General features: G+C 46.3%; 1 long non-coding RNA gene across 2 annotated transcripts; it reads left to right on the top strand.

Annotated features, from left to right (window-relative positions):
- Nucleotides 1-119: 119 nt before the first annotated feature.
- LOC147582190 (uncharacterized) lies at nt 120-20,943 on the top strand. Of its 2 annotated transcripts, none has more exons than XR_015248660.1 (4): nt 120-499; nt 8,367-8,442; nt 20,275-20,381; nt 20,619-20,943. It is a non-coding gene; the product is annotated as an uncharacterized LOC147582190 (long non-coding RNA). The 2 variants fall into 2 exon arrangements; XR_015248659.1 differs by having other exon boundaries at nt 20,272-20,381.
- Nucleotides 20,944-25,313: the final 4,370 nt, after the last annotated feature.

Below are 25,313 nucleotides of genomic sequence, written 5' to 3'. Positions count from 1 at the left end.
CCTCCCGCGGCGCGTCAGCATGAACACCCATCGTGGGCTGACAGGGGGAGGGGCACAGAGAGGGAAAAGTCTGCACCTCCGAATGTTCGGTCTTGGACGTTTTCCAAGCATTTCAAGATGACTCGGTCCAGCTGTCACACGGCTGTGTAAGTCCGGGTTAAAACCACAGCCGCACATACTCCCAGCTTTAGCTCTGCCGTCCGAGTTCAGATGAAACCAGGACAGGAAGTGAAAATAAGGTGTCTTTTGTCTCAAACTCCTGCCGATTTCTTGTTCACGCCTGAGGGAAGTTAAGATGGGTTTATGCCGACGGAATGGGAGGGGCTCCCACGGCACGTCAGCCCACGAGTTCAGCTCTTCCCCCATCACGTGCGTTCTAGAAGTCACGGCACTTGCAAAGAGAGAAGCATCTGCCTAGGACTGTTGCCGCCTCCCACCGTAAAAAGAAAAATAACATAGAAGGAAGTTTAAGAAACAATTAGAGGACACCAGATAAAAGGTACTGTAGCGTTCTTATATCATCTTTTTCTCTAGAGTAACTTTTGCATTTTGACTTTTTGTCTATCTAGAATATCCATACTAACATGCTTTATAAAAACAGATAAAATCTGGGAACAGACCTGCAGTGCCATCAAAGTGAAAAGGTCAGCAAACCCTCTTCCTGGTAAAACAAATATTAAACTGAACAAAAATATCAAACACAACCATTCTAAGAGCTCTGAATATTGACCCAAAACAAACAAACAAAAAAAAATACATGGAGAAGTGTTTACTCATGAAAAATGACTGAATTTTGGATTTCAGCCACTGGAGCCTCCTTTACCTGGGGGCTCCTCTCACCCTACCTACTGGCTCAGGAGAGCCCAGTAGAGCTTAGAAAGACAAAGGTCACCTAAGCGTCGCCCATGTTCCTCAGCCTGTGCACACGGACCCATCAGCAGAGGGAGGAAACTTCATCACCACAAGAGTTGGAGCCCAAACTATAAGCAATGACCGGCTGAAAAATAACCTGTAGAGACCCAAGAGTGACTCCTAGTGAGCCAGACCAAAAACTAAAAATAAGAATTGAAAACAAAGCGAGCAAAGGTCTTCCCAGATCCCCATCATAGGGGAGACAGAGACAGGAGATTGAGGTGAGGCAAGTTGCTATCAATAAAACAAAACAAAAAAGAATAACCACGATCGCCCTTGGAGAAAAAATTCAGAGTTGCAACAATTTGTTATCTAAACGTCCAGTCTTCAGTAAGAACTTATGAGGCTCGCCTAAACAAGGATGTGTGACCCATATTCAGGAGGAGAGAAGGAAGCGGTCGGTAGAAACCGCGAGTGGGCCCAAATGTTGAATTTAGCAGACAAAAATGCAAAGCGGCTAAAGATACTCAAAGGATGATGGAAGCTGTGTTTGAAGAATTAAATAAAAATATGATGAAAATGGCTCCACGAGTAGGGAATCTCAATAAAGACACAGGAACCATAACAAATAGCCAGTGGAAATTCTGAAGTCATAAAGTACAATAACTGAAATGGAAATTTTACTGGGAGGCTCGACCAGCAGACAGGAGCTGGTAAAGGAAACAATCCGTGAACGTGAAGAAGGATCTGTAGAAAGAATCCAATCTGAACAACAGAGTAAAAGTGTGAAGAAAATAAAGAAAACTGAATTGAAGAGAGAGGCCTAAGGGGCACCATCAAGCAAATCAGCACCTGCGACCAAGAGTTCCAGTAGGAGTCGAGAGTGAGAGAAAGGAAGAAAAATAATGAGACAAGGCTGGAATCCTCCCACATTTAGTGAAACACACTAATAGGCAGATCCGAGAGGTTCGTTGAATCCCACGTAGTAAAACGCAGAGATCCACATCTACACACATCTCTAACCATGGAGAGCGAAAACAAAGAGAAAATCTCAAAAGCACAGAGGAAAATGCTTCATCACATACACAGAAATACTGATACGCGTACTGACTGATTGGTCAACCGGGGCAAGGCAGGCCACAATGTAATGGAGAGACGTCTTCAAAGCGCTTAAGAACAAATATTAACCAAGGATTCAACATTGAGTGAAACTATCCTTTCAAAAACGAAAGTGAAATAAAGCCATTCCCAAACAAAGACTGAAGATATGTGGTAGCAGACATGCCTTGGAGGAAATGCTGAAGGCAGCTTTCTGGCTGAAGAGCAATGACATAGATGGTAACTTAAATCCACTGGGAAAAAAAATTAAAAGAATTAGAAATTATAAATAGGAGGTTTCATAAAAAAGACTACAAACATATATCTTCTCTTCTTCAAAAGACATAAGATTGGTTAAAAAGTTATAACAGGGTAGTATTAGTTATATAATATAATATATAATTATATATATAATATATGTAATATTATATATAATATTATAATAATATAATAATACATATATAATATAATTATATATAATATATAATATGCACCGATATAATATTTATGACAATAACAGCACAAAGGAGGGGTAGAGAATGCAGTGACATGAGAGTAGAATTCTACATTTAAGGTGCCATTAATCTGAATTGTCCTACTATAATGACATATATTGTAATCCTAAAGCAATCATTAGAAAACAACTTTAAAATATAGCAAAAAAAAATGAATAAAAATGGTGTACTAAAAAATATGTGCTTAACACAAATAAGGTAGCAGTAAATGAGGATCAGAGCAAAAAAAAAAAAAAGAGAGAGAAAGAAAGAATACAGAAAACAAATAGCAAATGGCAGATATAAATATAACTATATCAACAGTTAGATAAAATGAGAACAGACTAAACACCTCAACCAAAAGGCAGAGGTTGGCAGACTGGTTTAAAAAGCAAGATGCAGGGGCACCTGGGTGGCTCAGTCGGTTAAGCACCGGACTTTGGCTCAGGTCATGATCTCACGGTTTGTGGGTTCAAACCCCGTGTCAGGCTCTGCGTGCCTGGAGCCTGCTTCAGTTTCTGTGTGTGTCTCTCTCTGCCCCTCCCCTACGCGCCTCTCTCTCTCTCTCTCTCTCTCTCTCTCTCTCTCTCTCTCTGTCTTTCAAAAATAAAATATTAAAAAAACAAAAAAGCAAGATGCAACTATATTCCATCTACACGAGGCAAATTTTAGTTTCAAAAACACAAAGAGTCTGAAAGTAAAAAGGTGGAAAAATATATGCCATGTAAACCTTAACCATAAGAGATACAGTTATATCAGAACAAAATTTAAGACAAGAAATATAACTAGAAAGAAAAAGGAAATCCCTTAATGGCCGAGTCATTATATTAAAAGATAGAAAACTTATAAATGTATATGCACCTAACAATACAACGCCAAAATAAACCAAAATTGACAGAAATGAATGAAGAATTAAATAACTCAGCAATTGCACTTGCAGTTTACATCTCTTTTAAAAAATTGATAGGACAGGGGCGCCTGGGTGGCGCAGTCGGTTAAGCGTCCGACTTCAGCCAGGTCACGATCTCGCGGTCCGTGAGTTCGAGCCCCGCGTCGGGCTCTGGGCTGATGGCTCAGAGCCTGGAGCCTGTTTCCGATTCTGTGTCTCCCTCTCTCTCTGTCCCTCCCCCGTTCATGCCCTGTCTCTCTCTGTCCCAAAAATAAATAAAACATTGAAAAAAAAAAATTTAAAAAAAAAAAAAAAAAAAAAAATTGATAGGACAAATTGTGAATGACAGTTATTCTGTCTTCTTCCTCTCAAGGAAAAGACCACAAAAAGAAACACACACACACACACACACACACACACACACACACACAATGAGCACCACCACATGCTCAACCAGAATGGCTTTCATCAAAAAGACTGGGAGTATGAAATGGTACAGGAACTTTGAAAAACAGTTCACCAATTTCTTTTTTTTTTTTTAATGTTTGTTTACTTTTGAGAGACAGAGAGAGACCAAGTGCCAGCAGGAGAGGGGCAGAGAGAGAGGGAGACACAGAATCGGAAGTGGGCTCCAGCCTCCAAGCCGTCAGCGTGGAGCCCGACGCGGGGCTCAAACTCAGGAACTGTGAGATCATGACCTGAGCTGAAGTCGGACGCTCAACTGACTGAGCCACCCAGGTGCTCCCACCAATTTTTTAACAAAATAAACAAATTTACCATGAGGCAGCAATTCACTCCTAGGTACTTACCCAAGAGAAATGAAAACATGCATCTACAAAAAGACACATTTGCAAATGTTCATGGTAGAATGTCCACACACCCAAAGACTGGAATCCAACCAAACACCCACCAACTTGTGAGTAATGAACAATTACAGGGATAAGCCTAAAAAGGAGCTAGACTCAAAGTACTACAAATTGTACTACATACAATCGGACTGCATATAATTCCATGTGCATGAATTTTTTTTTTTTTTTTTGAAAAGTATGTCTCTTAGAGACACAGGATAAAGGATCCCCTGGCCTGGGAGCAGGGGTTAAGTGGTAACAAGACAAGGGGTAACAAGGGGGTAAGTGGTAACACACCTTCACTGTGGGATGGAACTATTCCAAAAATGGACAATGGCAGCGGTGGTTACACAGCTTTTTAAATTCACAAAAAAAATCATTGAATTGGGTGCCAACAGTTAGTAAGATTGTGCATGTAAATTATACCTCGAAGCTGCTTAAAAAGTTAATATAAGTCATCAGTACCAAAAAAGCTACTCATGTAAGAATCTCATAACTCACTTATGTAAATAGCATTGAACTAGGAGCCAGAAATCTTTCCATTCATTACCTAGAATGAATCTTTGACAAAGTCATTTGATATTTTAAATCTTTTCTTTCCCCAGCTGTATGCAAATCAGACCTAGCAACCACCACAGTCCTTATTGCAAAGGGTTGTTCGTCGGTTCACGGAGTTAGGGATCTGTCCCTTCAGCAAATACCCGCTATGAATGTCCATCACTCTGCAAGGGGCAGGAGATAAACCTGGAAGCCTAAGACATTTAGGAGAATGTAAATACGCCTACAGACCTACGAGGAGCAAACGAGATGGGGAAAACCCTGTACAAATGGAAGAGATTATTACTGTCAAGGGCTCGTGTTGGAAAGAACATGGAACAGGGCACTGCTAGAACAGCCTGGAAACGATATTTGCCTTCAGATGCAGGAACGTCCAAACCTTGCCTCAGTGGACAACTGCCTCTACGTAAGACCCCAAGGGAAAGAAATATTCCTAAAAAGACAGTGACAGTGGAAAGCAAAATGCTATTTTGTTATCAGATGGGGTCTCTGACACTCCACACAGGGTTCCGGTTTGCTGGCCAGGAACCCACAGAGTGATGCGTGCCCACGGGTGTCCCCTCTCTCTGAGGTCCAGGCCTTCATCTTTTGGCTGCTCTCCTAGTCAGAAGAGACCAGAAGGAAGACAGTGTCAGAGAGTTTACTGCTTAAGCCGCACAGGGAGAAAGAAAAAAAAAAATAGGGTCACCCTAAAATGCATGACTTTTTGTGTGCAAAGGCCACACGCGTTCGGCCAGAATGCCCTAATCCTGTTCTTTCCGACATGTTTCTTCTCCAAGACAACAGCTGTAGGTTCTCAGAGGAGCTCCGTCACCCATGTGCCCCTTGAAAAAGTTATTCACCCTGCCTGGACTTTATCCTGCCTCATTCATCAAACCTTAAGATGCGGCTAACTTCCTCTGTCCCGCTTATTTGTCCCGGGGAGGGGGGACTCAGGGAGAGAGAGCTCGAAGTGGCATTCGAACTTCATAGTCTCCCTTTCTCCTGTCGATGAATAAATACACGTTCACCCTTGAGCTGATTTCTTCAGCAGCCCGTCACTTAGTCAACAAATACTCAGTGAGAATCCTCAATATCCAGAGCACCAAAAATAAACGATTACACTTGCTCCCATGGAGGAAACAGACAACTGTGGGAGACAGAGGCACTCATCAAAGAATCACTCTCGTGGAGGCTTAATTACAAAGCAAGATGGGCATTCCAAAAGGAGGAATACCCAGCTCTCCAAGAGCACGACAGAAAGCAAGTAGGTCCAGCCTGGGAAAGGGGGGTGGGGGGCTCCTCCCTAAGAGGTGAGTGATCTGAGCTGCGTCCTGAGGGGTCGTGGGAGGAGCAGGCGGGAGGATGAGGGACAGGTCTGGGTGCAGGGAGAGCGCATTTGCACAGAGGGGCCAGGGTGTGTTTGCAGGTGCAGCAGGAGAGAGGAGTCTGTCTGGAACCGTTACCAGCTAGTGTGCAGGGCTGCAGGGTGGAGGGCGGGCAGGTGCAGAGCAGAAGGGGTGAAGAGGTAGAGGGAGCAGGTCCTGTCCACCATTCAGGTCTCAGAAGGCATCTGATCTTCATTCTGGGCACAACAGGGGAGAAAAAGTCTCCTCCATATCAAACGTACTAACCACCTTGCACACTTACGTTCACCCAAGGCGAACCGTCACTGTTTTGTATTCATATTGTTTGAATCGCAGAGAGAGAAAACAAGATAAAACATTCTCTGCAAACGACTCACCACACAGACGAGGAAGCGAAGCAGGGGAACGCGCCGTCTCCACGGTCCGCAGAATCCAGGACGCCTGGGTTCTGAGCCGTGTTCTTTCTGCTCAAACAGCCCTCTTGGGGGCATCTCTTCTCTTAGAGCCTCAGATAACGTTATGGGGATTCAACCTCCTTTCAACGACAAACCTCATCTTTAATACAATCATTCATCTATTTAATAAATATTTATTGAGCACGTGGGGGCCAGTGTCTGTGCTTAATAAATTATTAAATTTCCATCACGGTGTGCGTGGACAAGTGCCCCGGACCCGGGGGCAGATAACACCTTCCTTTGCTACTTGAATTGATATTAGGCAGCCATTGTAAAATTACTTATTGTAGCCCGGTTCTTCCAATTACCGCGCTGCTCTTGAATGCTCTTACAGACGGGAAATATTCTGTCAAACCCAAGCCTAAAAAATATTTAAAGATCTTTCATAAAGGAATTACCTCCACCCCTAGTTTCCAAAACTAACATTCTCTCGCTCTAAAAATTTATTTAAAGATACAAAAATTTAAAGAATAGAAATTACACTTTCAATCCTACCACACAAAGGCAAGCGCTAATAAATACACTGGTGTATTTTTCTAGATTTGTGGCCCCTGTGGATAGATTTTTTTCGGATGATAACTGAAGACTTACCTGTCCTTTTCAACTTAGTGTTTCAAAATAGCTTTTCCCAGTGCTATTAAAAAGTCATTGTCAACATCATTTTGCCTTCTAAATATCATGGAAATGAAATGGTCGAATCTCTCTAGGTGCCTTATTTTTCATTTTTGCCATCAGAAATAGTACAGCAATATGTGCTTTGTTCATAAAGGTTTTTGCCCAAATGCAATAGCTAATAACATCTATCGTGCGTTTACGGCACGCCCCGCACCATGGTTACCACTCGTTTTATTTAATCCCCACAATAATTTTACTAGGTAAACACGGTTGTTATTCATATTCTCCAAATAAGGAAATCAAGGCAAAGAGAGAGGACCAAGGGGCACCTGGTGGGCTCAGTCGGTTGAGCATCCGACTTCGGATCCGGTCATGATCTCGCGGGTCGTGGGTTCGAGCCCCGTGTCGTGCTCTGTGCTGACAGCTCGGAGCCTGCAGCCTGCTTCGGATTCTGTGTCTTCCCCTCTCTCTGCCCCTCCCCGGCTTGTGTTCTCTCTCTCTCTCAAAAATAAACATTTTATTTTTTTTTTTAATTTTTTTTTCAACGTTTATTTATTTTTGGGACAGAGAGAGACAGAGCATGAACGGGGGAGGGGCAGAGAGAGAGGGAGACACAGAATCGGAAACAGGCTCCAGGCTCTGAGCCATCAGCCCAGAGCCTGACGCGGGGCTCGAACTCACGGACCACGAGATCGTGACCTGGCTGAAGTCGGACGCTTAACCGACTGCGCCACCCAGGCGCCCCCAAACATTTTAAAAATTAAAAAGGAGAGAGATGTCAAGGAAGAGCATCCAACATTTGCTGAGCACCTACTGTGTCCAATCCCCATACTCTGTGTGTTACATGCTCTCATCTGCTCCATGAGACTGTCGCCATTCTTGCTGCTCCCATTTTAGAGAGGAGGAAACTGAGGCAGGACTTCACTAAGCGGCTTTCCCAGGTCTGCCCTCGTCACCCTTGCTGGAGCTGCGATCTGAGTGCGGTCTGGCTTGGGGGACTGGCTCCCAGACGGTCTTGGGCTTGGACAGCTAGCAAATTGGAGGCATTTAGACTATTCCCTCGGGGTATGTTCCCAGAAGTCAAATTACTGCTCTTGAAACATACAACTAAACCACTTTACAACGTCAACCGAGTTACACTCTAATTAGGGAAGTGTGAAAGTGCCCCATTTATGCAACAGGCTTTCTGTTTGTGTGTTTTCACCCTGCAGACATGAAAGACGCACATTCTTACGAGGCGAGCAAGATCGGGCTCTGCAACACAGACCTCTCAGCCGATGTTTCAAGGTAAAGGCTCGCACTTGGGCCCAATCCCATCTGGGCACAGGCGCTGTCACTGGGCGTGGCCCCTCACCCGGGGGCTCCGGGCCGCCTTTTCAGCTCCCACCATCAGACCTGGAGTCCCAGAGCCGGAGCGGCTTTCAGTGGGGGGAGACAGAAAGAGGAGCCAAGTGGAAGGGGAGGGGAGAAGATGAGGCAGAAGGGAACACAGGAAGTCCCCTCTAACAGGAGGAAAAGTAAGCAAATCGGAGGCCTGAATATGTGACACAGCAGCCGGGAACAGCGTCCCACCGAACAGCCCTGCGGGCCGGCTCTGTGGGAACGAGGAAGTGGCCGAGCGGGGGGCACAGCGTCCCTGGGGCGGCTCTCCAGGTGGACCGAATGTGTGTCCAGTCCAAATGCACGGCCCTGATCCCCGGTGACCCCCCAGCCCTCGGGGTGGGGTTCAGTGGCCTTTGGAACGTGGCGGAACTGCGTTCACAGAGAGCAAAAGCAGGGGCAGTTCATAACCTCGCTCAAGTTTAAGGAATCAAACAGAACTCACGCAAAACAGAACTCACGCAAAACACTAGTGATTCCCGGGCGAGTGAATCTAAAACAGCGATACAGTTTCTCCTAAAATGTACATGCATCTTAAAAAACGGAACAAAAGATGTCTTGGGCATAACACGTTGTGGTTTTCACTTGAATCTCAAAAAAAAGAAAAAGAAAAAGAAAAAGGAAAGGAAAGGAAAGGAAAGGAAAGGAAAGGAAAGGAAAGGAAAGGAAAGAAAAGAAAAGAAAAGAAAAGAAAAGAAAAGAAAAGAAAAGAAAAGAAAAGAAAAGAAAAGAAAAGAAAAGAAAAGAAAAGAAAAGAAAAAGACAACTGTGTGTATCACAGCAGCCTCTGGGTAGAAACACAAAAAGAGAGAGCCAGGGACCGAGTCAGTGGCAGAACCCCACTGTGCCCAAGGCTCAAGTCCCCCATTCTTGTACTTCACTTGTTGGAGTAGCCACTCCGGGTTCAAGACTGAACAGCCCTGAACCCCAGCTCACTCGCTGGCAAACGGCGCTGCCCTTGTGGGTGTGCGGTGTGGGTCCAGCCGCACGGGTAGGCGGTCTCCCGCGCTGATGGCAACATCGCACTGTGCACTGTCTTTCCAGACCATTCCAACCAGGGTTGGCACAGGGTCAGGATCCAAAAGCAAAATGAAACAAAAGCGAGAGGCCTTAATTCCGGCAACTGGGCACGTGGCTTGTTCTAGGCACCTGATAGACGTTTGCTGTGAATGACGGGTGTGGGCGTTAGCCAGACAAAAGGGACTGAACGTGCGGGGACAGAGACCATCCCCACTCCCACCTTATAAGCAATCTGCACAACAATCGTGCTTCCTCTGAAAGGAACCGTTTGGACCCTCTAGGACTGTAGCAAGGGCGCAGGTGCGGGCGGCCGGGACTGGCGAATATGCCTAAAATTGCACCTGCCTGACCCCAGTGCCTTCGTCTGTAACCCTTGGAGAATACTCCCACTATTGTTTAGACCGACTTGTTACTTGATGTCCCCGGTGCAGAGAAGCCTGAGGCCAGAGAACCAGGCCTGTGTTTCTAGCTCCTTGCTGGATGGAAGCAACAGAAGAGGTACGCGTTCCTTCAGTATTTCCGAATTCCCTCTCTGCACCTGTCCTAGGAGAGACAGGTACACTCATCGATAGCCCGGGAGGGGAAAAACATCCTCTTGTCTCTACCTGGGGAGAGCCTGACGACAGCCACAGTAAATGGGTCCTGAGTCATCTCAGAAGGGAAAAGCACCGTGGACAAAAATGAGAGCAGAGTAAGAGGGCACAGGATGAAGCAAGGGAAGCGAAGCATGGACGAATGATTTCTATTCTTGGAGAACACGTTTCCCACACGGGGCGCGCCCTTGATATCTCTGTAGACGCGTCGGAGACAGACCCATTAGGTCTGTTTCCCGTTAGGTTTCCCATTAGGAAACACGAATGGTGTTTCCCCTCTTGCCGTGAGAACACGGCCCAAGACGTTCATTCCGACATCCCCTTCGGCAGCTTCTTTCATATTTTCTATTCTGCTCTTCTTCTCTGGGCCTTAATTTTGTTAGATGCCAAGTTTTAAAAATTTTCCTACTTACACTGATGGCCGCATTCCTATGTCCAACATTTCCTGAAAACTTTTCTCCTACAGTCTCTTCAAAGCTCCTTTTATCCAAAAGAACCTCACCCTTCTTTCTAGAATGCCTGAAGTGACTTAGATCTCCACAAAAATTACTAAGTCAATAATGAAACTAACTTCACACGCTCTGCCTGGATGGCCACCCTCAGTCTGATAATCATGTCGGTAATACAACGACATGTTGCACTTTAATATACATGATATACTGGTAAACGTGTACATTAAAACAAATGACCAGGAGATAGATATACACCAAAAAGGTCACACAATGTGTTAAGTCATTTAAAAATAAGAAACTCCGAAACAAATGTTTTAAAAGTGCCAAGAAACAGCCTGGGTGGTTCAGTCCGTTAAGAATCTGACTTCGGCTCAGGTCATGATCTCGCGGTTTGTGGGTTTGAGCCCCACATTGGGCTCCGTGCTGAGAGCTGGGAGCCTGGATCCTGCTTTGGATTCTGTGTCTCCCTCTCTCTCTGACCCTCCCCTGCTTGTGCACTCTCTCTCAAAAATAAATAAACATTAAAAAAATTTTTAATTAAAAATAAAAATAGGGGTGCCCAGGTGGCTCAGTCGGTTGAGCATCTGACTTTGGGTTGGGTCATGATCTCACAGTTGGTGGGTTTGAGCTCCAGGTCAGGCTCTGTGCTGACAGCTCAGAGCCTGGAGCCTGCTTCGTATTCTGTCTCCCTCTCTCTCTGCCCCTCCCCTGTTTGAGCTCTGTCTCTCTCTCTGTCTGTCTCTCTCTCTCTCTCTCTCTCAAAAGTAAATAAACATTAAAAAAAATTGTTTTTAAGTGCCAAGAAACAGAAGCATCGGTGCTCAGATGGTACCTCTCCACTCTTGATTCAGCAAATCGTGCTGGGTGCTACTCTATGCCATGAGCTCTGCCAACCGCCCCAAGTAGTCTCAGTCACCAAGACATAAAACTCAGGAAGCCCCTCCAGCCAGCCCCACGGGGTCATCGTCCCCTCCCCCAACCATACCTGTCCTGGCTGCGCACCTGTCCTCCGTCAGACCCCTCCCCCCCAGTCTCCCCAGTCAGCACCGTCGAGCCGGCTGCTCTGAATCCCACCCGGTACAGCACGCTGGGAGCAGGTACAGAAACATCACGCACATAACCACCTCTGCCTTTTCAGAGTCCTCAAACAGTCCCCGTGTCCCTATTCCAGTCCCCTTACGCTGCGCCCTCACCACGTTCTTGCACGTCCGCAGGGGCGTGGGTAGCTGCACGTGCATCCGTGGCTTTTACAGGGGATCCTACCTCGTTGCCCTCGAAAGGGCTGGGCCCCTGAGGCTGCCACCCCAGGAGGCTGAAGGGGCAGGCCGGCCCCCCGCAGGGCAGGGGCCCAGAAGGGAATGGGACAGGGATGCAGGTAAGTGCCAGCTACCTGCCATCAGCGCCCCTCCAAGGGACATCTGCAGAGCCAGGCTGGGGGTGTGGGTGCCAGCGGGTGGGGCTGGGCGTGGGGGGGAGGTGGGAGGTACAGGTGTTCTGGACCAAGAGGAAGAAGCCCAGAGCCGCTGGAGACTTTCCCAGGGTGTTGGGGCCCTTCTAGAACAAGCACGTCCCCCACCTTCTCCCTTCACGGTACTTCACGCACACCCGAGTCTGAGGTCCTCTGGGCCCGGCCGGCAGGTGGGTGAAGGAAGGTTCCCACCGCACCGTGGGGATGTGGTGTTGGACTGTAAGCACACTGGTGTGTGAAATGGGACCGCGGTACAGGAGTCGAAATTTCTCTGGTGCAAACAGCAGTTCTTTAGGGAACAATAAAGATCTATGTAGGACAAGGGTTTCTTCTAAAGGAAACCATGGCAGTTTCCAAATTCCGTCACTTACCCAGATGAACGTCACCTGTTTGCACGGCGTCCGCACAGAAACAGTTGTCACCGGGTCAACAGACTCAGAGCCCAGCAGCGCTCAGGGCCAGCTCCCCCACCCCCCCCCCCCCCGACCCTGAGCCGGGCCTCTGCCAGGCTTTTTTCTAACCACAAAGCACTTTTCGGGGGCTGGGACCTCTTGTGTATGATCTCTCTCTCTCCTCCTTTTCCACACTCATTTATTTTTCTAATTGGTTAACATACCTTAGATACAGCTCAGATAACGTGGGCTCACGGGCTGTGGAAATTGTTTTTTCGGAGGACCGTGAACCCCAGATAAGCCCCAAATGCAGAGGAGTGGAGAGAGAGGCCTGGGATGGGCAGCCAGGGGTCAGGTGGAGACAAAGGTGGACAAGGGAGGCACCCACTTTCCAAGCTCCCAACGCAAAGATGCCAATTAAGGAAACACCTCTGCACAAGAGATTCTCTACCAAATGGAAACGAGACATAATAACAACTCAGACCCTGCTGCGGAGCAGCAGGAGAGGGAATCAGAAAGGCGCGGTGCACAGAAAAACGGCCACTGGAGTGGTGACTGTCCTTTGAAAGCAGCTGCCAGGAATTACAAGACTCAGAAGAAATGAGGAGGCAGCTATAAATGTACAGGACGAGAGCAAACACCCCTCGGAATTTAAGGGCGCACGGGGCCTGCTCTACAAAGAACTCAGCCACACAATTAATCTTCAGGCCCCGGTTCCATGGAGGACTGAGGACGGCTGTGCAATTTGTCAACCGGGGAGAAGATGTGTGCTTGATGAAGCAGTTTTCTCAGGTTATTTTACAAGGGGCTGTCGTTAGGATCGACTTCAGGGGGACAGAAAAATCACTGAATGATTCGTGTAGCAACTTCATAAACAGGGGATCAAAGTTACTATGTAACGTAGGCGTTGACAAACCAGCACCGCATGGCTTCGACCCTGCACTCCAAGAGCTCACAGCCTGCCGAAGGTCAACATGTGACGTGATTCCGTTACGTATCTCTTGGGCTTCCCAAACGGTCAGTGAAAAGGCTGAACCCGAGTTCCCTGGTCAGCGGTAATTAACCTTTCTAGAAAGACATTGTGCAGTGGTGGTACCATGGATTTGAGTCCTGTCTCTGCTACATAGTGGATGTACGCCCCTTAACAGGGTTTCTCGGCCTCAACACTAGGGGCGTTGGGGTGAATCGTTCTTTTGTGTGGAGGCTGTCTTGTGCAAAGTAGGATGTGCAGCAGTCTCCCTGGCCTCCGCCCACTAGACACCGTGACACCTCTTCCGTCGTGACGACCAAAACCATCTCCAGACGTTATGATATGCCCCTTCTCCCCATTGAGAATTGCACTAGTGCACAAGATTAAAAATTCAGGAAACCAACTTATGCTGCCATTTACTCCCTGTGGCCCTCTGGAAAAAAGTAGAGCTTGAACCAAATTAGTATAGCAGTCCCTAGTTCTGAAACTTTAAAAGTAGTGCATTGTAGTGATAAGATTTAGACTTTGAAATCTGGTCTGGCTTTAGATCCTAGTCCCATCAACTTCTGGTTGTTATCTTTGGGTAAAGCCATTACTCATTTCGAGCCTTGGGCTCCTGTCCAAATATTTATCTTCTAGGGATGATACAGGAATATAAAAGATGTATGTTAAAGTGTCATACGGGAGTTCCCTCCCTAACTTGTAGCTACGTTTTGATCCTCAAAAACAGCCTTTCTGTCTCCATTTAACGACTGCGTGATTTCCTAGCTAAAAACATGAGTAGATAAGAGCGGCTGCCCTAATGGTCCCAGAGTGTCAATGGCAGAACACAATTTAAGTCCTCTTGTTAGAGAGAGTCCAGCAGAGATCCCCTGGCAGACTCCACTCCAACGAGTGACTCCAGAGTCCAGACCCCTCCATCACTAACACCCTGGGTGACGAGCGGTCTCCGTGGTCGCCACAAACGGGGAAGAAAACACACACAGCCCACCATGGCCTGCAACAGGCATATTACTTCTTCCCACGTTCCACTGGCGAAAACTAGTCATCAGATACCTAGCCTGTGACCCTGGAGGGCACGCAGCTCTTTCTGCCAGTTAGACCCTAAAATATTCTAGCACTGAGCTTATTACAAATAGTTCATAACATAAAGGGAAACTCAAGGTGAAACAGTCCGAGATAGAAATACTAACTGGTTTCTAAGCTTCCACTAATCATTAACCCTTAGGAGGAGATGTAAAATCACTACCAGCAGCAATAGAGTAGGTAGGGACATTGAGGACGGTGAACACAGCTTCTTCAGGGGCTCCCTCGCTCTCCTTACTAGGAGCATCACTTCTCAAAACCGTCGTTGTCACCCCTTATTGCTCTCCAAGTGTTAAGCCTAAATGCGCAATGGAATCATTTTCAGTAAGAGACCGATAGGAATATACAGAAAGTAGTGACGATATAGAAATAAGTCTCTGACGAGTTGCTTTAAGCATATTGTACCTGGGAAGGTCCATGTGCCTGTTTCCTTTTTATAAAATGAAAGTTACAACAAAATCGTTTCGGGAGGCATGAGTTTGCTAGAGCTGCCGTAACACATGATGACATACTTAATGGCTCAAAACAACAGAAATTTGTTTCCTTACAGTTTGGGAGGCCAGAAGTTCAAAATGGGCCTCTCTAGGCCAACATCAAAGTCCACAAGGCTGTGTTCCTTCTGGAGGCTGCAGAAGGGATGTACTGCCCTGCCTTTTCTAGCTTCTAAAGGCTGCCTGCATTCCTTGGCTCATGGCTCCTTCCTCCGGCTTCAGAGTCAGAAAGATCACGTTCTGTTTCCAACTCTGTTTCCCTTGGCTTCATCATCAAATGACCCTCTCCCCACTCCGACCCTCCTGCCTCCTCTTATAAGAACCCTCGCAACCACATCGGGCCCACCTGGACAGTCCAAGGAAATCTCCCCATCTTGAGATCCTTAACCGAATCATAGCTAGAAAGTCTCTTTCACCGTGTAAGATGACATATTCATACGTTCTGGGGATTTGGACGTCTTACTAGATACCTTTGAAAGCCTTTTCTGGCTGACCACAGTGGGGCAAGTATGTGATGCTATTATTGCTACAGCTGATTATGTATTCAACATGGAGCCTCACACAATCCTTTTGAGTGTAGCTAAATAACAAATGTTAAAAAAAATGTTAACGATGACGATGTTGACGGTGACGACGATCGTACCTTTAGAATCATGTAGGATGAATAATGTCATATGAAAAATTTAATCTTCAAACACTCTCAGAAGGAAGGGCCAGCTTTCAGTAGCAGTGAAGACTAGAGTCCTTGGACCTACGCTCAGAGAACAATTATAAAACTTGGACAAAATATTTCAGAAGTAGGCAGGAACCAGAGGAGATCTGCACTGGAAACATGGGAAAGCAACGGTGACATTTATGAATTTGCACCTTTTTTTCTGAAGGGCACTATCCCATCTGCATGAGGCCCAAGGCAGGGCATCTGGAAAGTTAAAGTGAATCCTGGAAGAGAGGGAGCCACTGGGGAGTGAACACAAAATCTGCACATAAATTCTGCCCAAGCTGTTGGGGGGAGTGCTAGATACACATACGCAGGTGGATGGCCCAGAGGGCCCCGCAAAAACACCACAGCTGAAAGCAGAAGGAACTGAATTGAATCTCAGCTGCTGCCAGCTACAGACAAGACACAAGTTGGCTTGAATTCAGACACGGGCACTGCCTCCTGGAGCAAATTCAGATTGCTACCATGGAGCACAAACACGGAGTCTCCGTGTGGTTTCATTCTTAATGTTCAGATTACAGTAAACAACGTCAGTAGGCATGTAAACAAATAGAAAAATGAGACCCAAAATCAAAACCAAAACAGGTCAACAGAGTGGTGTCTGGGCAGCTCAGTCTGCTAAGTGTCTGACTTTTGATTTAGGCTCAGGTCATCATCTCGTGGTTGAGATCAAGCCCCACGTCTGGGCTCTGGGCCGACAGCATGGAGCCTGCTTGGGATTTTGTCTGTCTCCCTCTCTCTCTGTCCCTCCCCTGATCGCTTGCCCTCTTTCTCTCTCTCTCTCTCTCTCTCTCTCTCTCTCTCTCTCTCTCAAAATAAATAAATAACCTTTAAAAAAAAAAAAAAAAAAAACAAAGGTCAACAGAAACTAAACTCAAGATGTCCCAGACTTTGACAAGAGCAGATGAGAACCCCAGAGCTGCTCTTATAAATGTATCGAAGGACTTAAAGGAAAATGTGCTCATAGGGAATGAATGAATGAATGAATGGGGAAACCAAATGGAAGCTCGAAAGTGACAAACCCAGTATCCGAGATGAGGTGTTAACCAGCAGGCTTACCGACAAACTGAAGGCAGCAGAATAAAGGTCAACAGGAATAATACGATCTAAACAAGAGAGAGAAGCAAGGCTGATGTAAAGCTAGTGCAGTCTTAGTAAACTGTGGGAGAACGCCCAGCATCCTAACATATGTGCAACTGTAGTCCAAGACTGAGGAGGGAAAAAAAATAATGGGGCAGAAAATATTTGAAGAAATAATGACTGAGAATTTCCAAATATGGTGATAAATACCAGTAACGGATCCAAGAAACTCAATGAAACCCAGGCAAGATAAACAAGAAGAAAACCATAATTAAGCCCATCATAAATCTTGCTAACCATAAATTTGCTAAAATCCTAAGTTAAAGAGAAAATCTCGTATGCACCTAGAGGAAAACAACATAGCACACATAGAGGGGTGAAGAAAAATGACAGAAACGTCAGCTGATGTCTCATCAGAAACAATAGAAGTCAAAAGACAACAAAACTATATTTTCAGGAGCTAAAAGAAAAAAGGCAACCAAGAAATCTATACCCAGTAAAAAATATCCTTGGAAAATGAGAATTTAAAAAAAAAAACATATCAGATTTAAAAACTGAGATTTTTTCATCAACAGTCCTGGCCTATAAAAATGCTAAGGGGAATGGGGCACATGGATGGCTCAGTCACTTAAGGTCAGACTCTTGGTTTTGGCTCAGGTCATGATTTCACGGTTGGTGAGTTCAAGCCCCACATCAGTCTCTGGGCTGACAGTGTGGAGCATGCTTGGGATTCTCTCTCCCTCTCTTTGCCCCTTTCCCGCTGTGCTCTCTCCATCTCTCTCTGTCTCTCTCTCTCTCCCTCTCTCTCTCTATCAATAAATAAAAATAAATATTAAAGCAATTGTTTCAAAATGCTAGGGGAAGTTCCTCAAGCCTAAAGTTCACGGACCTACTGAAGGAATAAAGAGCTCCAATCAGAACTGGCAGATATTTCAGCAAATATAAAAGATTGTAAATATGTTTTCTTTTCTCATAATTTATTTAGAAGGCATATTACTGCTTAAGGCAAAAATGAAAACAGTATTTTAAAGGTAGTAATGTTTATCGCCACACTATGTATTCTACCGCTAACACAGGAGCTGTACTGGAGATTCCTGGCTAATGAAATAAGGCAAGAAAAAGAAGTAACACATGGAAAGAGAGAACTCACACCGTCTTTATTCATGGCTGCTGTGATCATCTAGAAAAAGAATCTTCAGAACAACTACAAGGAATAAGGCCACAGATAGGAGGTCACTACACAAAATGAAATATTATTTCTCATTCTATCAACAAAAAATGGAAAATTAAATTTGAAAAAAAAATTCATTTACCCTGTGCTTAAAATAGTAAAATCCTTAAATATAAATTTAACAAAAATGAGCAGCTTTCTGTATTTAAGTAAAGTAACTTAACATTAAATCTCAGTAGACAGTGTTCAAGGTTGTAACCCAGAAAGAAAACACTAAAATAACATGAACAGTTCTTGAAAACATAAATTTAAATGAATTTCAAGTGGAATGCAAAATATATCTGATTATCTGAAAAGACAGTGGGAGAAAAACTAGCAGGGGGACAAAACTCAGATGAGGCATCCCCCCTGAAAATAAAACCCCAATGCCAATGGCATGGAACAAACGAAACCACATCGACGACCACATCGGGTACAGACACACACTAGCTCAAATGGAATCAAAGGAGAATAGAAATGGATGGAACCAAGTTTACAATCAAATCAGGGGCCCAAATTAACCAACTTGGCAAACATGGAGGCAGCACAGAAATTCACGTGGACAAAATTATTTTACGTAGCATCCACGTGGCAAAGACACTTTCATTAAATAGCATAAATAACACAGTAACTTGCCAAGCCCAGACAAGCATTCAGAATCTGGGGTTTTCGTTGTGGGTTCCGTCCATTACTTACCTGACAACAGGGCACAGGAAAGGGTTTACTCTCTCCTCCTTCATTCACAACTGTAAATCCCAGGTGTCAGTGGGGCGAGAGCAGAGCCAGCTTCCAGAGCACAGAGTCAGTATGACCACGGTGACAGGGGTCCACCTCACCCCCTCCAGGGGTCGCCAACCTCCCGTTTAAACCAGAAAGGCCGTTGCCCATCTTGGGAAAGGAAAGGAGACCCAGGAAATGGCAGATACACCATGAGACAACGCGTCTATGATAGAATCCTAAAGAATAGTAAGTGTGAGAAGACAAACTTTTAGTCCTGATAATTGCCTCCGAATATTGGAGAAGGAGAAAAGTTACCCAGTGACTGACTCCCTGCCTCTCTTTCTCTCTGACATTTTGAAAAGTTCAGTAGGTTCACGAAGGACTGAAGAGAGCAAAATCACAGGCCCATTATTTTTAAAAGGGCAAAGCCACCAACCAAGAACCTCCAGCCAGCAAGTTCAACACTAGATGCCAGAGAACCTGGGGAAGTCTGTGACGGGAGGCGGGGGCAGAACCCTTGCACAGCCAAGTTGGATTTGGGCGGTTGGGCAGGAGGGTCATGCTGCGAGAGCCTGGAGGCGCCTCTGAGGTCATTATGGCTGCAAAGAATGAAAACGCGGCCTTTCCAAGAAGCGCTCGACAACCTTCTACTGCTCTGACTCCGAGGTGAGCAGTGCGAGATCGGATGACTGAGTTCAAGGCTCTAAGGGTAGCCATGGGAAACACGCATTCACCCCCCCATAACTAGAATTTAGGGAAACATGCATTTTCCGGGTTTATCGTAGGGCCAGAAACACGGCTGAGAGCCAGGAACATTTCCCAGTGACCTAATACTGTTCAAGGTAAAGATCACTTCACGCAGAGAAAAGGGAACCAACACCACCAAGTGCTTCTGCCTTCAGAGTGAAACCTCATTCTTCAGATGCTGCCAACCACCCGGGAAGGCGGCACCGTGGCCTCCAGGCCGGGAGGTAAAGAGCCAGGAGATCAACTACACCCCGAGCCCCATACACCCCTGCCTCTTGCCCACGGCGTCCCTCCAGCCTCCACCACCCCCGCACTTCTACAATCTCCTTTTCTCCCACCCGCCAGCACGGCGAGCTTCCCTCGGGCTTACACTTGGCTACACTAGGTGTCAGCTGTCAGCGTTGTCACTTCAGTCCAATTTGTAATTGCATTTAGGGGACAAGTCACATTTCACGGGGTGCTGCCCTCACTAAGCGTGCAGATCTGTGGTTGGGGACCTTCCTCCTCTACTTCCCCGTGGTCACCATGTTGCCACCCTTGGGGCCATCTGGAACACACCCCTGTCTAAACTGCACAATCTACGGCCTGAGTTCCGTTCTCCGTTCCGTATAATACAGACCGCGGCCAACTGCACACGTCCTGTGCAGCACGACTTCACACAGCGACTCGCGTCATACGTCGCGCAATCCCCGGAATGGCATTATTACCTTTGTAAATACTCAGACGCTGAGCCGCCAAGCGATGCAGACTCGTGCACGAGGCATTCTAATTTTACTCTGATTTATTCAGCAGTAATCACCGCGTCTATGCTGAGCACTGGGTTCAACTCTGGATCTACCGAGACAAACAGATCAAGCAACTGAACTCCTGAAACTGACAACCGGAAGAAAATACAGAAGGTAAGAAGGCACCACTTTTCAATGTCCCTGTGCCTCCTTTCTTCCTCTCTGGAAAGAAGAATGATAACAAAAATATTAGTAACTACCTCTTAAATGTGAAAAGGTTAAATAAGCCAATACGTAAGGTACTGAGACAGCGTCTGTTCTTTGATGGCCAAGGAGTAGTAGAAAGCAGTGAAAATAGCAGTGGTGTGAGAAAGCAGTACTTGTGGCTGAATTTTTTTTTTAAATCTGCAGGTGCGGTTATGAAAACAGTCTCTGCTCTGGCGCTCCCTGGATTTTTGTCTCTCCCGGCCGTTCCAGCTCTGCGTGGCCATCCCCACCACTCCACACTCGTCTTGAACCCCTTTCCTGCGTCTGGACCAATTTTTACTTCCAAGAAGAAGTCTCGCTGTGGGTACTGAGTCTGTGCCAGCAAATTCCTAAGGAAAGTTTGCTTCTCTTCAGTGAGGCTCTCAAAGTGCCCGCCCCTATTCACCTGTCCCTCAGGGCCTTCCTTCTTCCTCACTGCGCTCGTCCTGACAGGGTTCTCCCACGTCATATAAATGCTTCGGACTTTGTACCACTGGCCTTTGCCTCTCTGTGTCCTGAGTTGCCTGGATCACTCTAGCAGAGGGTGATAGATGGATGGAGGTCGTCCTGCTAACTCTCCCTCAATAGTTGGGACAGGGTCTGGAATTAAAAGAATTCTCTTTCTCTGTTCTGTGTGTCGCTATTCTCTAGGATTTCCTCATCTTTCTACTGTTCCCTGTACACACACACACACACACACACACACACACACAGAGTCTGGATACAAACATGGACCATTTATAAATTGTCATTCACCATTCTCTCTGGCTATAACAGCCCCAGAGGGGTACTTCTTACCCCAAAGCCATGCCAGCTATGTTAGCATTGAACTAGAACCTCAAGTGGGCTGTAAAGACCGGACCCCTGATACTTCTTAACTTTGCCAACATGATTTTACAAATGAAAAACAATTCCTATTAAAGAAAACACAGCATGGTTTTGACTGGGCAAAACAAAATAGGCATCAGGACTATGTCACTGTCTTGAAAAGTCACTATCTTAAAAAATGTCACTGGGCCACATTATTGTGAAGAAGGTGTATCAGTTTTTTTTTTTTTTTTAATTTTTTTTTTCAAAGTTTATTTATTTATTTCTGGGACAGAGAGAGACAGAGCATGAACGGGGGAGGGGCAGAGAGAGAGGGAGACACAGAATCGGAAACAGGCTCCAGGCTCTGAGCCATCAGCCCAGAGCCTGACGCGGGGCTCGAACTCACGGACCGCGAGATCGTGACCTGGCTGAAGTCGGACGCTTAACCGACTGCGCCACCCAGGCGCCCCAAAGGTGTATCAGTTTTAATAGTCACTTCGTGGGGTGCCTGGGTGGCTCAGCGGGTTAAGCGTCCGACTTCAGCTCAGGTCATGATCTCACAGTTTGTGGGTTCGAGCCCCGCGTCGGGCTCTGTGCTGACAGCTTGGAGCCTGGAGCCTGCTTCCCATTCTGTGTCTTCCCTCTCTGTCCCTCCCCCACTCGTGTTCTGTCTCTCTCAACAAAGCAAAACAAAACTTTTTTTTAATGTAATAGTCACTTCATGTTCCTAACTAATATCGACCACTCTCTTTAACTCTCCAGCAGGTAAACATGGATATCTAGATTTACCCTCCAAATACTTACCAGATTTCCGGTCATGACAGGTCAATACATTTCTAATCTGAAGCAAGGAAAACTAGCCAAGTGAATTTTTCTGCAATTTTCCAAATTTATTCTGGACATTTACATGCTGTCTCTCCTCTGCTCGATCCAGACCCGTTATCCATTGAGACTCATCGTGTAGTGAACACCACTGACTAGAACCCTTTGTGAAATTGTCATAAACGCGGCAAGCATCTTTCACATGTTGGGTACTGCTCTGAGGCTGTGGGTGTTTTCACTCACCCGACTCACCGGGTGTCGCCAGGGGGATCAGGGAGGGCTATCGACATCCCCGTGTTACAGGTGAGGAAACAGAACAGCGAGAGACTAAGTAACTCGTCTCCCACGCTGGTAGGGAGTGCTGGGAGCTGGCAAACGGACATGGACGTCCATGTGCTGAGTCTCCGCACCGTAGTGCCTGTCCTCAATCTGATGGGCTCTTTTAACTGTGTTATTTATGAGAGAGAGAGAGAGAGAGAGAGAGAGAATTAATAGGAATCATAAATAATTTCAGAGATGAGCCTGATTCCATCCGTTGGCTCAGTCGTGGACCCTCTTGGCCAGCAGCATCGGAGAAAAGTCAGGCATGAGGCTAAAATCGCAGTGCAGTCAGGAAGCAGCGGGGTATTACATCCTCTGAGAGAAGGTGGGACAGAGAGGGCAGGAACACAAGGAGCAGAGGATTACAAAAGGAACCACAGTGCCTTCCTCGACAGTTAGGGCTGAAAATGAGCATCCCTCAACGCTCCCCTCGGTAAACAACACAGTTTCACAAAACCAAGTAAGATGTCTTGTGAGAGAGCCGGCATCTGCTTGGCTTTGGCCCGATTCAGAAGAAGGTGCTTAGGGAAACTTACGGTTAGAACCAGAAAATGCCACCAAGAAAAGTATTATTTTAATTGACTTGGCCAAAAGAAATCTAACTTTTATAAGAAATTAACAACTTCTTCTCGTGAGTTGTGAAATGAATACTTTTCATACGGTTGTAAAGGATATTTTTCTTGGGATCTCTTGGTATGTTCCCACCTGCTCTACCTTATTTTATAGCTCACCACTTCACAAAGCCCGGAAGCTGAGGCCCTGCCTTATCATCTGTGACCTGTAAATAGTATCCTGTGTCACCAACCTCTTGGAAAAAGGAAATAGAGCAATGGCAATAGAGGGGCTGAACACTGATTGATCTGCTACCCGCTCACTGTGCATTTATGTGTTCTTTCGCTCATTTGCTCCCAGGTTACAGGTAGAGCCGCTAGGGCTTAACCAGGTGAACAACTTGCCAAGGCTTCCATAGCTATTTTTTTCAATCCTTCATTCACTGGAGCGACCACGTGACCCGAAAGTCCTACCTCACATTTGGGCGAAGTAGGTTGTATTCTCTCCTGGCAAGACAGAGGCAAAATTACTTGGACCAAACATTTACAACCCAAGAGGTCCTTTTGCGAATAAAAATGATTGCACAGGGCACCTGGGTGGCTCAGTCAGTTGAGCATCTGACTTTGGCTCAGGTCATGATCTCAGGGTTCGTGGGGTCGAGCCCCACGTCGGGCTCTGTGCTGACGGCTCAGAGCCAGGAGCCTGATTCGGATTCTGTGTCTCCCCCTCTCTCTACCCCTCCCCTGCTCACGCTCTGTCTCTCTCTGTCTCTCAAAAATAAATAAACATTAAACAGAATTTTTAAATGATTGCGCAAAGGACGGTTTGGTCGGGTGCATTTGGAAGACTTGAAATCACACATCGCATCGACAAGCAGGTGGATAATGATTGAAATTAATCTTTTTGCTTATTTAAAGAAAATTAGAACACGTACTGTTGTTGAATTCTGTGAAGCAGCACTCGGTTTCCATCACGGACGTGACAAAGCCTCCCCAAAATGGCTGCGCTCTCTGGCTCACAGTTCCTTACGAAGTTTTATCTTGCACAGACAGCACGATATAAAACTGTTAGGATCATTATTTACTCCAAAATCTTTCAGTTGAAAAGAAGAGAGACCACACATCTCCATTTTCGTAATTCTCATCCTAGGGCAGAATGAGAATCACGACATCCAAGACTCTTAATTTCACATAAAACTTCTGATACAGGACATTTGAAAAATGATTATCAACACATCAGCTATTCAGACAATAAGATTTCAAAGTCTTCACAATACATGTCCCAGGGTCCTCTTGCCACGCAAAAAATCACCGTTCCTACCCAAAACTGTGCACATGCTTCTTAGGACGCACAAGTGCCTCAGATCTGAGCACAGCAAATATCAATTTGCATCCAGCTCTTGAATTTGAAAACACAGATGATATATCGATGTATGTCTCTTATAACACCTGGAATTAGTACGTCTGCGGTGGTTGATGTTCTGTTCAAAGTCAGATTCGTTTACTCGTTCATTTATAAACCCCTTTGGCTGCACATGGCCCGTGGCAGGGCTGGCAGACTGCGGTCTGAAGGCCAGATCTGGCCCGCTGCCCATGTTTGTATGATCCTGAGCTAAAAATGGTTTTCCATTTTTATAGGATTGTAAAAAAATAAATAAAAAGAAGAAGAAGAAAATGCAACGGAGACTGGATATGGCCCACAAAGCTTAAAATATTTACCATATGGCCCTTCACAGAAAAAGTTTGCCAACCACTGGTCTATGGAATAAAAATCCCAACTCCTGGTCTTGGCAGCCAAGAGACACCCTAAGTGAGCTCAGCAGATTTCTCCAGCATCATCCTTCACCCCCTTCCCCGTCTCAGTCACGTTCGAGTCACTATTCCTGTACAACGGCTTACCCCCAAATGTCAGGGCTTTCAACGACCCCCGTCTCACACTCACGGGTGCTGCAGTCAAGGGTCGCAGGAGGCCGCGAGAGGAGCACTGCTGTCTGCTCCGTGATACCCGGGGCCCTCGCTGGGGAGGCTCAGGCCTGGAAGGATCTCCACATCCGGGAGCCGGGACAGCCCAGAGGCAGTGAGAGCTGTGGTTAGCAGGGACCTCAGCCCGGCCAGGGACCAGAGTCCCTGCGTGTGGCCTGAGCTTCCTCCCAACATGGCGACCTGGGAGTGGCCGAACTTTTGACACGGTGGTTTGGGGCTCCACATGCAAGCGAGTGTTCTAGAATACAAGGTGGGAACGTGATCTCCTTCTGAGGCCCCCTTGGGAGTTAGGCAGACTGCGCTCGGCCACATCCTAATGCTTACAGGCCAGCGACAAACCCGTCTAGGTGCAGAAGGACGACAAGTGGACACC

This window comes from Puma concolor, chromosome A3, assembly GCF_028749965.1.
Source record: "Puma concolor isolate L17-30 chromosome A3, mPumCon1.1.hap2, whole genome shotgun sequence".
NCBI classification, from domain to species: domain Eukaryota; kingdom Metazoa; phylum Chordata; class Mammalia; order Carnivora; family Felidae; genus Puma; species Puma concolor.
The sequence above is the reverse complement of the archived record's forward strand: the minus strand, read 5'-3'. Positions and strand labels throughout refer to the sequence as shown.